The 16,465-nt window shown below is 48.1% G+C and overlaps 1 protein-coding gene and 1 long non-coding RNA gene across 6 annotated transcripts in view; one reads left to right on the forward strand and one right to left on the reverse strand.

Annotated features, from left to right (window-relative positions):
* pnt (ETS transcription factor pointed) overlaps positions 1 to 16,465 on the reverse strand; it is a 196,753-nt gene that overhangs the window by 172,799 nt on the left and 7,489 nt on the right. The window contains exon 2 of one of the 3 annotated variants that reach the window (XM_065429325.2): positions 12,373 to 12,538. The exons of the other annotated variants lie outside the window; for them this stretch is intronic. The gene's annotated coding sequence lies outside the window, so the exon portion shown is untranslated. The remainder of the gene's footprint in view (positions 1 to 12,372; positions 12,539 to 16,465) is intronic. 3 annotated transcript variants of the gene reach the window in all.
* The window catches only part of LOC135899950 (uncharacterized), a 273,078-nt gene continuing 266,170 nt past the window's right edge, over positions 9,558 to 16,465 (forward strand). The window contains exon 1 of one of the 3 annotated variants that reach the window (XR_010563751.2): positions 9,558 to 9,914. This is a non-coding gene — a long non-coding RNA (uncharacterized lncRNA). The remainder of the gene's footprint in view (positions 9,915 to 16,465) is intronic. The other 2 variants (XR_010563752.2, XR_010563749.2) reach the window with 2 other exon arrangements.

Raw genomic sequence — 16,465 nt, forward strand, 5'->3', positions numbered from 1 at the left:
AAGAGCGCGGCGCGTCCTTCGCAGCGGGCGTCGTCACCAGCTCTGTGCCTCGCCAGAAAGAAGAGGGGCGCTATTTCCAAGCTCCGTGTCTAATGTTCCACTTCGAAATGGGAGAGGAGAGCGCCACGCCGCGAAGACGGAGTGGAGGAGACGCTTGCACGCATTGGGCGACACGAACTGCTCGCTCGTCGAATGTGCTCCTACGAACCTCCTCCGAGAAGAATGCACAGCGACTCGTCATTACTAGCACACACACGTAAACGCTAACTCCAAAATTACGACGAAAGGACGTGCGCGAGTATATATATATATATATATATATATATATATATATATATATATATATATATATATATATATATATATATATATATCAGACTTCTCACATAGAGAGCTTCAGCTTTCGCGGGATTTCTTTTTATTTACGTTTATTACGTGAATGACACCGCTGCGTCGTCGAAGTGGCGTCGGTTAACCCTTGTAGCGCAGCGTTTGTAGTATGCGTTCAATTAAGACACCAGCGGGAGCAATTCAGCAAGTCACGCGCGCGCGAGTTAGCGCGCTGATTCTTTTTGTTGTGCACGTTATATTTCTTTCTTTATTTGCACTCTTTTCTCGTCATATCGACATCAACTTTCCGTTCTTCGGCGCTATAGCCAGATAAGTTGGAACGTGGAAGGTCCACAAAACTTCTCACCCGTTTTACCATTCGCTGTCCAGTGTACCTTCCCAGAAACTTACGGCAGTGTGTTGGTGTGTCTACAAGAACTTTGACATGTATGACAGAGCAAAGGAATTGTTCTGCCATGGCAGACCCTTAAAGCGAACGTATATTCATTCATTATTTCACTACTGCGATTAGCATTCTTAGAATGCTTCCCGAATTTTCCGTTATGTGTGCCTGTACCTATACCCGTTTTTCTTTCACGCCAACTTGGGACACTGGGTATGTGTCGCTCTTCAATGACAAATGAGGAAAAACTGAAGATGTTCAGACACGCGCCACGCACGGAGTTCGCGGCGGTGCCGCGAGAGGGCGCAGCGTGTCGAGTAGGAAGCGTGACAGACGAGCCTATAGCAGCAGATATACATACCTCATACATGACGCCTTTCGCCGGTGGCAATACTGTGCCCGTTGGACCGGAATTTTATATAATCTGCGTTTCTTCTTTAATTTTGTTTATTCATTTGTTTGTTTCTTTAGACGCTTGTGGGTTCTGCTCACAAAGCACAGCGTGGTTTTCAGTGCTTGCGCTCCTCAAGTTTCTCCACAAATGACTTCTCCAGTTGAAGCAGGCTGTGAATCAGTTTATTGCAAAAAATTAATAAAAAACCGTGCGGGTTCGTGCCCTTTTTGTTGTTATCCACGTGCGGCGGCCATATCTAAGCTAGAAACACGGGCATCACGAGTCGTTCAACCTTGCAGTCGAGTGTCTACAACGTCACCGCCTGTAAGTATAGAAATACCGCGCCACGATGTACACAGCGAAAATAGAGTGCCGTCGAACACCTGTGGCCTTCAGCGCTATGCAAGACCCAGCATGCTTCCAAATTTCGGGTTCTGAACGCTGTAGATTCACAATTAGTCACTCCACCGCGAATGCGCAACTGGTGTCGATATTGGTGAAAACGGCCAACGATCTTTGCATACAAAATCAATGACATTTTTCAAAAAGCAAAACAAATATCGGCGCGGCTTTCACCTTTCGCATTGCCTGCACGCAGAGCGCAACGGCGGTTTTCTTGGCTACGACACCGGGGGTCGCCTCGATGGCGGTGAATGTTTTAGGTGAACATCTGCCACTGCCCCGCGTACTCGGTTGCGGCAGAATTAAGCTACCCGTCGCATCGACTGCTTCGACTCGACGCCGTTTTTATTACATGTTGCGTAGCGCGAAGCCCACGATAATTGAGAATCTGCGGTATCGCTCTATATACCACGTCGCTGCGGCTGGCTCCCTAGCGAAGCAACAAGGCGTCCGCTCGAGAACATTCGATGTCGATGCGACATTGTTGCAGCGATTCACACGCAACTATAGAAATCACGTCCATCTCGCAATACTTCTGAGCGACCATCTTTTACGCCCCGATGTTAGGCGCACGGTGGAACTGCTCCGTGCGCGAAAGAAGTGCTACTTTGCCTCGGCAAATGCCGACCACCTGTTGCAGCTTCTTCGGTATACGGAAGCCGCACATGTGGCCCATGCGAAATCCACCACCCCGGCACTCTGAGAGTACATAAACGTGCCCAAGCACCGTGAAAGCAACGGCGCGAGCCAGGTGTACACCACGTGGCGGTCTAGGTAACAGCTACCCGCTGCTAACAATCTGCAAACTCTGGACGCGCAGCTGGAATACATATAGCATCGATGTACTCTTACGTCTCCGTCTATCAGCTCAACGGATTGTAAGCACCTTACCGATCACACACCACGTATAATGCAAGAATATTGGTCACGTAGGAGATGAAGATTACGGACGCACTAAGAACTGGTACCTAGTCACCGTTGGTTCATCAAATGTAATAAAGTTATTGGCTCAACCAGTTTATTACGCCATCAACAGCGGAGGGGAGGTTGACGCATCGCGCTTAATATCTTTCTGAAACAAGCCACGGTGTTCTACATATCCCCAGGTTGACTCCCAGTTGTTGCTCTCCCAAGAATGAAATGAAAAAGACAAAAACAAATACAAAAAAAACAGGCGGATAGAAGCTGGTAACGTTCAAAGAAAGCAACAAACGCAATCGGCAATCCGGTCATCTTTCATATCAACGTAGCATGTATTCAGTTGTTAATGATTCACTTTGGCCAACCGCCTGGCTATCACCTTATATAGACCCTGTAGCTGGCAACTGTAATCGGAGGTTGTAAACGGCCAGCTGAGCCTACGACAATTAGTGGCTGCGCACCTCGTGTTTGCACTTACGAAAACGAGTTCGTGGCCCGAAGGGGAAACGAACAAAGGACGCATCTGGAGAGGAGCAGCACAGGGTAGCGCCTTTTGCGTTCGGTGCCTCTGTCAGCCGTGCATGGCGCTCTTCAATCACATCTCGGATGGCCGATGACTTCCCCGCTGTTCCGGGACGCACCGCGAACGCTCCCGCCGGCGTCCCTCCAGCCGCGGCCGCACTGTTTAAACAGCGGGTGCCGCATCGGCAGATCGTCGCCGTGGGACGCCGTGTGTTGGAAGGCGACGTCGTTTGTTTGCGGCCGTTGTCGACGGGCGGCTGTCGCCCCTTCGGAGGCGGCGATTCCCGGTAACGACGAACGCGACAGCTGTCCCGCTGCTATTCGTTGCGCGCAGACTAAACAGCGACCACCTCGTCTTGTTCAATTATATCCCTCCTTTATTTTGTCTCTGGTGCGCTGACCCTTTCTTTGCGTTCACTCATCGTGGAACGACGGCTGGGCAAACGTCACGGCTGAACTCAGGCTCCTGATGGCGACCGCGCGCGATGTATAAGCAGCGGTTAGTTAACGCTGCGTGGACCTCCAAATTGCCTCCGTTCTCACGACTTGCGGGAACTTACGCAATCTAGTCGGCTGCAACCTCTATTCATTCAACACGGTCCGATATGTTGTATGTGCCATGCGTGCAACGTTGAGCAACGAGCGAGCAGAGAAATGAGATACCCTTGGGTTTCTATATGGGCAGACGTCGTTATTAACGAATCAAAGTTTGGGAATTATCGATATAATCGTTGTCAAAAGCAAGACAAAGCAGAGATTAGGTGATTAGTAAGAAACCAACAAATTCATCACATAAGTGCTACCGAAGCTGAACATAGAAGTTCACAAGCTGCAATAACCCCGGTGGTGGCTCAATGGGCATCGCCTTTTTTTTTTTTTTGATACTATGGATGGTGGTGGGTTCGATCGCCTGCTGCAGCCGCCACTTTCCGATGCAGGCACATGCGATAACGCTGTGTGCCGAGGTTTGGCGCCGTCCGTTAAACAGCCGCACATGCTCCGAATCAGGCTGTCTATTATGGCATCTCTCAGATCACCTCTGCTACTTTAGGACGTTAAATCCCGTCAGTCAATCTAACTAATTGCAGGCTGCATAAATTAGTAAAGCATGGCTACAGTACTTGTGCAGCACTATTGTATATAAGACTATCTTTTTTTTTGCTTCCCGGGCGGTCGTACTTTGCATTTACTAAAATATATACAAAGAACACAGCGCTTCCCTTGCACCTAATGCCAAATCATTTATGGTGTAGCGACTACTAGTACTCTTATTTCCTAACTCGTAATACTATCTGCGTCCTCAGATCCCGTTAAAATGTTCACGCTTGTGTACTGGCGTGCAATAAAGCCGGGTGTTGACTGGACGCCTGGTGAGGCAGCTTCGTCTCGATTCCCACTTAATCGTTTTATTTTTTGCTTTGGAACAGAAGGAAATGGGGTGGACAAGGTATCTCCGACTTGAATCTCTCAACGGCAACCTATCTGTAACAGAATCAGCATAATTGAGGACGCGAAACCGCTGCGATATATATATATATATATATATATATATATATATGCGCTCTTTCTACGCGCCCACCTTGTACTCGGATGAAAACTGAAGAAGGTACGACAGAAAACGGAAACAAATTGTTTATTAACTCAAGCCTCTTGAAATCACCCAATCATGCGCTGACAGAAAGGGAGGGCGCAATAATATAACCCTTGCACTATGAACGAAATCTAAACCACTGCTGCAATGCCACAGGAAAGAAAGAAAGAAAAGCCAAAGACGCCAATGGCGGCGTGGGCCGAGAAGGCCTTGGGAGCGCGCATCGTGGATACCCACCGAGCCCTGCCCTGCGAGCGGCCGAGGCGAAGCTCCTAGACAAAACACAGCCGGGTTGTTTGGGTGACGGCTGCGAGTGAGCGGCCGCTTGCGAGTGTGTACCGCGCCCCTGTCGCACCGAAACCGCATGCAGCGGTGTGGAAACTGTACGCCCCGTCAGCCAATCGGGCGGCCGCATTCGCAAGGCCTAGTTTAAGCACGTGAACTTGGGTCGCGATTGACGGGAGCCCACTCGTTTGCCAATTGCGATAGCTGAACACGCGATAGCTAATTTGCTGTTCAGTCACTTAAGAGTTATACAGCGATAATCGCTTTGTGAGTCGGGGCTCCTGACATGATGACGCCAGGTCTAGCATCCCGACTCTGCACAGAATTACTGAGGCATTATGTTGCGGTGGGCGGCGCGTGTATGCACGAGCTCATTCTCCTCCGTGAACCGCATGGATACGTCACTGCATTCAGCTGTGGATCTCGGGGGATAGAGAAGCAAAAAAAGAAAGAAAAAGAAAGAAAGAGAAACGCCAAAGCGAGGGCGAGTGATGCATGTTTGCCTCGCGCCTGAAATTGCCACAAAACGTTGCTGACAGTCAACGAAATGTCGGCTTCAGAAGCCGCGGTACCGAAACACGTCCGCGCTCGGACCATCTCTGACGCGATGAAGTGGTGACGTAAGCTCGCCGCGCAAGTATCAGTGTGCGCCATTGTGCAAGCTCATCGCCTTGTATGGAACTGCGCCGGCCTCGCGCGGCACGAACGTGGCCGGTTGGCGTTCGTGTTACAGACCCTGCGGGTGCAGGCGCGGTACACCTGCAAAAGAACACGAACGAATAGCATCGGGTTCTTCGGTAAATTACTGCGTAAGCCGCGTGGAAAAGTACGAAACAGTTGCTGGCCCGACTGCGAAATATCGCTGTCGCAACCTTCAGCACCAGCTGCGATTCCGCTAGCGTTTGAGTGGAAAAACAAAAACGCTCTAAACATCCACTAACCTTCACCTTCCACGACCTCGCATATCCGAGATTGCGAGTGAAAACGTGGGTTGGAAAAGTTCGGTTTTATTGAGCCTTGCGTCTTCCAGATTTTTCTCACTTTGCATGTAGAATATCTCCCTGTCTCTTTTTACCTTCCATGTAATTCTCAAGAATAAAAAAGTGATTTCTCCTACTGATCGTCACTCACGTGATCGGGAGGCAGCATCGTTGTCCTAGACAAAGCAATTCTGGCGTTTACTCCTTACTTGCATGTTATGAAACTAGCGCAAGAAATAATGGGCGGGAATGGGGAAAGAATTGGATTAGAATGTCTGGTCATTCATTTCAGCATGCAAATTGTCCATATACTGCTGCCCGAGGTCGAATAAACGCGTATGCAGGGTGACCCAGCTAACTTCAGCCAGAGTTTATAAGTATGCAAGTGCCACGTAGCTGGACAGAACCAAGGTAATGTTTGCCGTCGCTTGGAGATGCTTAAAATATTTTGTTTTCCATTCCGCCTAATTAGATAATTAGTTCTAATTAATTAATAAGCTCAGATATTATAATTATATGAAAAGTGTCAATGAGAAAATTGTAGAGCGACATAATTCCCAACACAGCTTTCTGTTGCTCAATACGTGGTAGATAAAGGTGTTTTTCCGAGCGTGAAAGAAGACGGCAAATGCACGCGAAATTGCCCCGCGACTGGCCGTTAGAGGCACCTTGCGTGTATTCGCGGGCTTATTTCACGCTCAGAAATAGTTTTATGTAGCACGTATTGAGTAAGAGAAAACAGTATCGGGAGCTTTTCATGTAGCTCTACAATTTCTTCATTGACCCTTTTAATCTAATTATATTTGAGGAGTTGATCAATTAATTGTGACTAATTATCTAATTAGGTGGAAGGAAAAAAATAATTTGAGTATCTCCAAGCAAGGGCAAACAACATTACTTTGGTTCTGTCCAGCTACGTGGCATTCGCATATATGTAAACTCTGGCTAAATTAGCTGGGACAGCTTGTATACTGGTACAAAGACCGGACTTTATTTGAATTTATTGACGTCATCGGGGCTGCCCTCTTGGGAGTGCCACTAGCTAGCCGAAATACTTCTCTTTTTATCAATATCCAGCAGCGGAAGCTAGCCAAAAACGTTGAACCAGTATGAAGCCCCTTACGTCACATTCAGGCATGAAGTAAACAGAAGATTAGGAAGCAGCACAGCGCAACACGATTGATGCAAAACGAGCTGGCCCAACATGGGATCGTCACGTCAGAGCGCTCGGTAGGATTTAGTGCTCCCGGTCCGTCCGCGATCTGCAGGAAGAGCAACAAGAGGCAGAGCAGCGGAACGGGTGCTCATCGACTAAACTACCGGCAGCCAAGCTCTTTCAGCCAATACGCTGACACTCGGAGGTCACGTGTGCGGCCGACTTTCCCGAAGGAAAAAAGCGGAGGGAATGGCTCTCTCCTAGTTTATGCGTTTCCTCCATGCTTTCAGGCCGTACTTAAGCCGTTAGGGCTAGCTTCGCGAACTTCATCGAGGCGTAGGAGCTTATCGTTTGGTGAGCTGCAGATGAACGGGTCAGGTCAGCCAAGCAACGCCAGTTCCGAGGAAAAAGGCGTCAAGGCGCACCCCTCGATTCCTCTGGCCCCCGGTGCTCAAGACGCCTCCGACGACGCAGCGCGTCGCTGACAAGCGCCGCCACCGCCGCGCGTCCTGAGCGCCCGCGCACATGCGTGCGTCTCCCACGCGCCCGTGCGGCTTTCGCCGGGACAGCTGCTGTCAGCAGCGAGGACGCTTCGCCCGCAGCCTCCTCTGGGCGCTGTTCGCGAGCACACGATGCGCACCCGCAGCATTTGTGGCATATGGCACCAAGGTTCCCGCGACCTTGTCGAAGGCGACAAAACAAGCGAACGGATACAAATAAACAAGCCGTGTAAAAGCCAGCTAAGGAGCCCGCGGTGGTACACGTCGGCGGTGATTCGGTTGCTATGACCGGCGGCGGCGGTAGGAAAATTAGGAGAAAACTTCACTATACGTCGCGGTTGTAGAACACCTCGGTTACAAAGTCCAGTAATGGACTGAACGAGTTCGATGCTTCTGCGCCCGGCCACACGAACAATAGGGGGATTACAATGCGTTCAAGCGATACTTCGCCGAACACGTACCGCAGCTTGATTGCGTCCCACATACTGCAAGACCGCTCACTACCACAGCGAGTTGACGCATCTGCCCAAAGTCATTCAAGCTAAGTGTCAGTTGTTGAATCTCTCGGCGTTTAAGGACGGTTGAAAACTGGACCAAACACGATATCGAAGCGCATGCAGATTTTTTCCCCGAAAGCGCGTTGCCCGAGGTCCTTAAGTGCGGCGCAGGATGCTATCGCACAGTGATTTTTGGGTGCGGGCTTTCGGAGAAGCATGCCCGCACTGCCCCCGCTTTCTCCTGCCACTCTTTGAAGGTCTGCACATGGACACACCAACAGGACAGGGCGCCCCCGCATCAAAGGCGTCCGAGTGGAAACGAGCGTGTGTGCGCGCACACACGGCTCATCTCTCTGGTCGCTTTTACGATCGCCGATAAGACAGCCAGCAGCTGCAACAGTCGGGCGTTATCGGCCGAGGAAGAGGTACTACACGTGGCTCGTTCGAGCCACGCCGATAGTCCAGCAACGCTCCTCTTTCCCACACAGTCGGCGGTGAGCGAGCGGCGAAGATAACGCAGTTCCCGCCATCTTCGTCGCACGACTTCGCGAGGAAACGAAAAGCTGCGCGTCTGAACGTGATTTGCCCAGAGCATCGCGGCGAGAGTTTTACGGAATGGAGCTTTATTTTACGACGTCCCCTTACTCCCTCGTATGGCACATATGAATCAAGTATCCATTTGGCAATGTGGCAAAGGGCCGCGTTTGGTTAAGTCGGTGCTCGTGCCTTGCTGTGGCATTTTTTAAAGCAGGTCGAATACGCAAGTGGCTCGAAAGTAACCGGCTTCAAGTAAGCATAAATAAGTGAAAATTCAGAGGAAGCGAGCACTAAAACGCTATCACCATTGCGTAAAACTCATGGCAATACGAAAAATGCGCATATACGTTTAACAGGCACTCCAGAAGAAGAGAGGCGGAGAATTGCCTGAAATCAGAAATGTCATTCCCGCTTCTGCCAGAGTACCCAGTGGGCGGTTAAGGTCTCCTATAGAAAAGCAGCGGGGTACATTCAATTCTGCTGCTTAATTCGCGCTAGAGCGAAAATTTTTTGGCAACTCAGCCAACCCAAGGCCTCGGTTACTCTGGATTGCAAAAGCAACCGGCACAGCAGGAAAGAAATGTCATAACATTTGCAAAGGCATCACATTCTTCTCGGCTGCTGTTGTGCTACATCGCTGTTATACCGATACGTTTGGACTGCATCAGTTTCATTTCAGTTGCCAGTTGATTTAAACATAAAAGGCGCTGGTGAGCTGCAATAATTTAGTAGCAATGACAAATTTTCATATTTTGTTTGTTTCACGGCGCCGACAGGTAACGAAAATTTACATGTGCACGAATCCAAATACATAAAAGCTACAACATACACGCACACAAACAAACAAACGCGCGACAGCATTGAATTCGCTCCTCAGGCGTCTTGCCGTTAAAACACTCTTCAATTCACTGCCACACAACGTCATCAAACACACACGAAAGAAATCCGCTACGGTTGGAAAAGATGCTTGCTACACTAGCGCCACAGCAGCGCACTGCCGTTAGCACGACTATGGAGCGCAACGTGCACACTGTTCCAAGGGATTAGTTGCGTCACAGGATTTTCCGACTCACCGGAATGACGTAAAAAAGTGACGACACCGAAAAGCAAACTAAAGCAAAGCAGCATGCAGTGTGTCAGGCGCTTCTTGATACGTTTTGAAGTATGTGCTAGACCGCGCCGAGCTTGTGGTCGGGCTGTGCGAACTTGGCGGCAGGAGGAAGGCAACGTGCCACATGTACTGTTCGGTGGCACTGTTCGTGGAACGGCGATTGTTTCGACTACATCAGGGCTGTGTTCTCCGGCGGATTGCGTGCTGGTGTGTCACAAGCCTCTGTGTTCATGTTGGAAACTGCCATTCAAGACTCCTGTGGACGCGTATCTAGAGGACATATGTGTAAGTTCTTATGACACATTTTTAGTGCTCTTTTTCATCTGTTGGAACTCGTGGGTTGTTGTGTGTACACGTCAGCATTATGATAGGGAACGCGTGAGTACGTCACATGTATATAGCCCATCGTCCAGACGTCGCAGGTTTAACAAAAGAAGCGCCCGCCTTAAACGGGACAAGAAAGTATGTAGACCTAAGACAAGCGAAAGAAGTCTACGACATTCCGCTTATATGTGGATGAATCTATATTGAACAGACAGGCCTCTGCATCAATGATTGAGCATGATAACATGAGCTGTCTATCAAGAATAAACCACATCGCATTTACCGGCACTTTGTCGGTCTTGTTCCTCAGAGCCATTGCTTCCTATTTTATCCGAATTCTCGATTAGAGTGTGCAAAGACACGTTAGCGCGGGAATTAATGGAAGCGTTTTGCATCAGACTTAATGAAAAGGCATGGATCAGTGACACTTATGTATACGCTTGCGCAGCAAGAAACAAAAGTTTAAAAAATGCTAGCGCTTGTCTTGTGTCTACCTCATTTGTCACGTTCAAAGTGTGCGCTTGTTATATCTGCAAATACGAACGAACTAGCCCAGCAACACGTCCTATTAATTCCACGTGTTGCGCGGAGCCACGGCCAGATTCGAAAACAAACGGAGAGAGCGGTGCCGTTGCCTCCACTGCTTGCAACTCTTTGCAGGTTTCCCTAGCCGCGTTTGCACGAGTGTAGATGTAGCGTGCCGGATTCTTTAGCGCATCACGGTAATCGCTATGCGACAACGATTACACGTGGTGTGTCCGCCCTCATTCAGAAGAAATCCGCAACCCCTTTCCCGCGTTATGCATTCTGCCAGTGAGTGGAGGAGAGCACACGGTGGCAAATGTTTCCCTGCCTCAACACGCACAATGCCAGCGTTGACATGCACCGCGTCTCAAACAAGACCATGGCGCAACAATGCGATTCGCATTCGTAGTGCATTAACCCTGTTTACACGAACGCGATGCGATGCGCCACTTATCGCATTAATATACACGCCGCTCTGCATTCTCTGTTGAGACTGCACGCCAGCGAATAACAGAAGAATCCAACGTGGCAGTCATGCTAGTTATGATCCCCGTTTACTCCGATTTCTTGCGAAGCTGCGATAGGTACAGTGTGTCCATTTCAAATTCAAGTGAAGTTGTTATCGTTCGCGGGCGTGCCACAATAAAGATTAGAATTTAAAGAAAAAGAAATAAAGAGAAGCTAGGGACCGGGTGTGGAAGCAGAAGGGCGAAGGCTGTCCTTCTCTCCTTTTGTTTGCGTGTCTTCCCGCGGTGCCGCGAAGCACGTGTCCGACGAGGCTATTTGCCACGCGCTCATGCGTTCCCTTTCGTGAACGATGGAAACAGTATGTGACGGCGCTTACAACGCACCCACGGGGAAGCTTTTTGCAGCTCTAGGCGATCTCAAATATATATTATGATACACAAGGCGTCCCAGCTAACTTTAGCCAGAGTTTAAAGATATGCGAATGCAACGTAGCTGGACAGAACCAAGGTAATGTTGTTTGCCGTCACTTGGAGATACTCAGATAATTTTATTTCCTCCTAATTAGATCATTATTCTTGATGAATTAATCAACTTCTCAACTATTATAATCACATGAAAAGTGCCAATGAGAAAATTGTAGAGCAGCATGAAAAACTCCCGATACATCTTTCTGTTGCTCAATACGTGCTACATAAAAGTGTTTTTCCGAGCGTGAAAGAAGCCCGCAAATACAGGCAGAGTGCATCGAGCGGCAGTCGCGCGGCAATGTTGCATGCATTTTGGCGCTTCTTTAACGCTCGGAAAAAACACTTTTATGTAGCACATGTTGAGCAACAGAAAGCTGTATCGGGAGTTTTTCATGCTGCTCTACAATTTTTTCATGGGCACTTTTCATCTGATTATAATAGTTGAGAAGTTGATTAATTAATTAAGATTAATGATCTAAGTAGGAGGAATGAAAAAAAAATAATCTGAGTATTTGTAAGCGACGGCAAGCATTATCTTGGTTCTGTCCAGTACGTGGCTTTCGCATATCTTTAAACTGTGGCTAAAGTTAGCTGAGACACCCTGTATAGTCGACATCACGGAACAAAAAGTAAGGCTTGAGTGTTTAGCGGGTGCCATATCGTGTTCCACTGACAACGGAGGACGGAGGTTTCAAACTCAGCTTAATCTACGATAGGTAGCAGCTATTCTTGCACTTGCTTCTCGCTGTTGCTTCCGGTTTTCTTTTCAGGACGGTCGACAGCTTGAGGTAACGCCTCCTATTATCTGTATGCACTGCACTATAGCTTTTAAGCCGCTCATTGACAAGCTCCGTAGACGTACCTGGTGTTTTGAATAGTTGGAACAGACTGGAAGCACTGATTATAGTAAACATGGGCAGACAACTTAATGTTCGCATTATTAATTGTTGAATTCTTACTCTACAGTGAAGGCATGCAGCCGTCCACACAGTGTATGGCGAAGAGGCGAGAGGATCCATCGGGTTACAACACCGTCATGAAAGAGCCGTCGGCGAGTGCATAACGTGTAGGATGAGAGGCACAATACGCCAGCCACTGAGGCTTAAAACCAAGCTCTGCTGTGACCTGCGCAAAAAAAAAGAAAGAAAGAGATAGATAGAAGGGGAGGAAATTCAAGTCTGTGCGTTTATCGAATAACACTTTCTTTCTTGCGCTTGACTGTACCCAAAGTTATTGTTTAACTCAAGGGGAAAAAAAGGGGGGGGGGGGACAGTGAGATCGGCGCTTGCAGGAAACTAAATAGACAGAAACAAGCCACGGGGAATGTTTGTTAGCACAGAAGAGCCAGTTCAGCAGCATGTTCTCGGTGAGTGAAAATCGGATTGTACGCCGTCGGTGTCTTAGGCCATGACGAATGGGTCTCGAGACCCCAAGCCTTTGCGCTAAACTTAGCACGGCAACGGGCGTTTTCTTTCACTCGCATGCTACATTAGCTTCTCTTGTTTCTTTTTTATTTCGTTTTCTGTGTCACCAGATCATACTTTTTACTTGAAGACTAGCATTATTTGTACCTGCTTCTCTGTTGTGAGACACGCCTGTGAAAAATTGTGCGCTGCAGTGGACGGAATATTTACGAGGATGAGAATAGCAACGGGAAAACGAAGCACCAGGAGAAAACTGACCGGATCTGCCTCGGCTTTTCGCACTGAGTATTCACGTGATGGAACGGAACCCCTGTCTAGACAACGTATGAGAGAACTCTACATTTTCAGTTTATACGCCGTTAAGTATACTGTCGTTTCCCAGATGATGCTCGCATCTATACTGCGAATGAATATCTCACAACAGCTAATAGCGGCACGAGCAGGCACCATAACCAAACTGTGCAAAAAAATAATAAAACTGCGAGCTGCAGGCTGCAAGTTGCGAACTTCAAGAGCGAGACGTTTTATGTGCAGCCTGCAATTCCACTGCGTATCACGGGGCTGTACATGCAACAGGTGGTAGGGGAAAAAATGTGCCAGTAAGCTGTCCCAAGTAACTTGAGCCAAACTTTATATGTATGCAAATGTCATGTAGCTGGACAGAACCAGGGTAATGTTGTTTGCCGTCGCTTGGAGATACAGATATGAATTTTTACATACCGCCTATTTACATAATTAGTCTTAATTAATTATTTAATCAACTTCTCAAATATTATATGATTAGATGAAAAGTGCCAATGAGAAAATTGTAGAGCCACACGAAAAATTCGCGGTACAGCTTTCTGCTGCTCAATACGTGCTACATAAAAGTGTTTTTCCGAGCATAAAAGACGCCGGCCAATACACGAAAAATAGCCGCGCGACTAGCCGCTCGAGCCACTTTGCGTGTATTCGCAGGCACCTTTCATGCTTGGAAAAATACTTTTATGTAGTGCGCATTGAGGTACAGAAAGCTGTATCGGGAGTTTTTCATGTTGCTCTACAATTTTCTCATTGACATTTTTCATCTGATTATAATATTTGAGCACCTCCAATCGACGGCAAACAACATTACTTTGATTCTGTCCAGCTAAGTGACATTTGCATATTTCTAAACTTTGGCTCAAGTTACGTGGGAGACCCGCTATATATATAGATAACCGCGAACGGTGAAAACACAGGCAAAGCAATCTCACTACGGATTTGTGGCGCGAAACAACTTCAAATCACATATCGTGAGGCAGTTGCACACCTGGTAAAAAACTTTTGCCTTAGTGCTGTGTTGTTGGTTTTTGGAAACTCGTGAAAAATGCAGGACTTTAGCTACCGCCACCCAGGGGTTCAGAGGAAGACGAAGACGAAGTGAGTGCTAGAACAAGGCGTGTCTCCGGCTGGAGCCAATGTTTCGAGGAGTCTTGTCTTCATCAAGTTGCCGCTTCGTTGTTCCTAGACGCTCACAAACTTTACGGGTAAAAAAAAAAAAAAGAAAGGTTGGTTTCGCCCACTAACGCTACGCGGTGACATGATAGCTGGCGAAATACTACATTGCGCAGTAAGCCTTGGACTATTTCGTGCGGTGTTTATTGGAGTGAACATTCGCCTGCGCGAGCGAGCAATTTCCTTTCGAGAAGTAAAAGAAGAGGCGAAGTGGCAGGGCTGGGCTTTTCTTCCGCCTCTTACCCATCCGGACTTAGCCACTGGTCTCTACTAAAACAAATTTTTTATTTCCCATACTGCTGGATCCTTTCGACTTTTCCTGAAATTTATATTTATGCTGCTTCATTAATAGTTTTCCACCCTGCTGTTAACAGCGCAAAACGTAGAAGGGACACGAGACGAGAGGACGACACCACGAGGCTTTACGCTATCCTTGAAGAAAACCAGACGATGTTAGCGCCCCCCAGTAAACACGTGAAGAGATCGAGCGCTAGAAGAGGAAGACTAATGAAGACAAAGCAGACACGCTCAGTCGTGGTCATTAAATGTAGAAAAAAATTAATGAAGGACAACCTCCGCAACTGGGAAGGTGACGTGCTAGAACACGAATAAGGCACGGACGCCAGTTCTGTTCAGTACACAGATTTTGAGAGGTAGCTAGCCAACCTTGGCAGCTGCTGGCGCGATCGAGCTCTCAAGCTGTATCAGTGTTATCCATTGCGCACTGTAGCAAATCGTGCACTGCCAACATGTTGGTCGCCAGTTCGAATCCTCGCAGTACAGGGGATAATTTTTAGTAATTTTTCTCGCACAGAATTTTGAGATTCCAGCGACGGCCTCGGCGGACTTCGAAACGACCAGGGACGTGAGCCCATAACAGCTATCGATGTATAAAGGTTCGCTCGAATTTGCTTGATAAGCTGTCGTTCATCCTCTATAGCGAGAAGAAAAGTGAATGCTGGAATTTATTTTTCTCATGAAAGGCACGTTCGTTTGCGATCATCCGAAGTAGCTTGATTTCTCTCGCCTCTCCGAATTCCCATCAGGCACGGATTGTAACTATAGACAATGGGGTGACGTCAGCATGCGGGCCCGCTTTTCGCTCAAATCAGGCTAACGGCACGATGGAGCATGCGTACACTGAATCATCCAGCATTCCGGGCCCACGACGACATGGCTTTCCGGAGAAAAGCTTATTTTTGGTCACATGGCTGCAAAACAGGTTATTATTATATCTTGCTTTGTGAGCCGTCGGCGTTGTTCATGTGTCCTTCCGCGTTTCTCAAATGAAGCACGATACTCCTGAAACTATCGCCGAGTATTTTTCTCTTATTTTTAGCTCGAACTTGAATGGAATTTTTCGATATAGCTACAGGGGCTTCCCCCATTCAAACGAGGAAACCTCCGCTGCCGCCGTACAAAGCATAGCGAAGCACTTGAAAGCACAGATACGCTGTGAATGGGACAGACGCGACGTGCAAGCTATACCAGGAGCACACAATTCAGCATTTCCCATGTGCAACGTCGAATTTAAATGTCATGTTTCAAACGTTATGTAACATGGTTCGCATTGCAAACTGTAAGCTTGGCTTTTGGACGTTTTAGGTTGTACCTCTCCATGGGTTTCAAATCGCGGAAGCGAGACTATATATAACCGCCTCCGGGAACGGCTCCTGTAACGGTGAATCCCAGTAATCCAGCGCTATAATATATATATATATATATATACCGACATCGCAGAGCGGGTGCGTGTCTTTTTAAAGCGTTTCCTCAGAGGCGCTATTTTTGCGTCTCTCTGCATTCATCGCCACCGTTAGCAAGCGTAGGCATGCGTTTATCGGTACGAGCGGTGCGACGCCAAACAATATTGCTAAACTGCCGCACAATGAGGAACTGCTACGGCGACACATCCACCACCTGCATCGTTCTTCGGTGATCGTTGTGTTCGTTGCTTTAGAATTAAAACATTTGGCAAGCGCACGTTCCTCGTCTGACAAACCGACTCCACCACGTTTACAGCTCGTGCGCTCGGCGAGTAACCAAAGGGGTGAGCGGTGACGTACGCAACCCAAACTTCTCGTTAATTCGAGCCCAACCTTGCCTCGAGCCGCGGCGTAGCAGTCCTTTATTACAAATCGGCGACCCCACGCGG

Source organism: Dermacentor albipictus, chromosome 4, assembly GCF_038994185.2.
Source record: "Dermacentor albipictus isolate Rhodes 1998 colony chromosome 4, USDA_Dalb.pri_finalv2, whole genome shotgun sequence".
Taxonomy (NCBI): Eukaryota; Metazoa; Arthropoda; class Arachnida; order Ixodida; family Ixodidae; genus Dermacentor; species Dermacentor albipictus.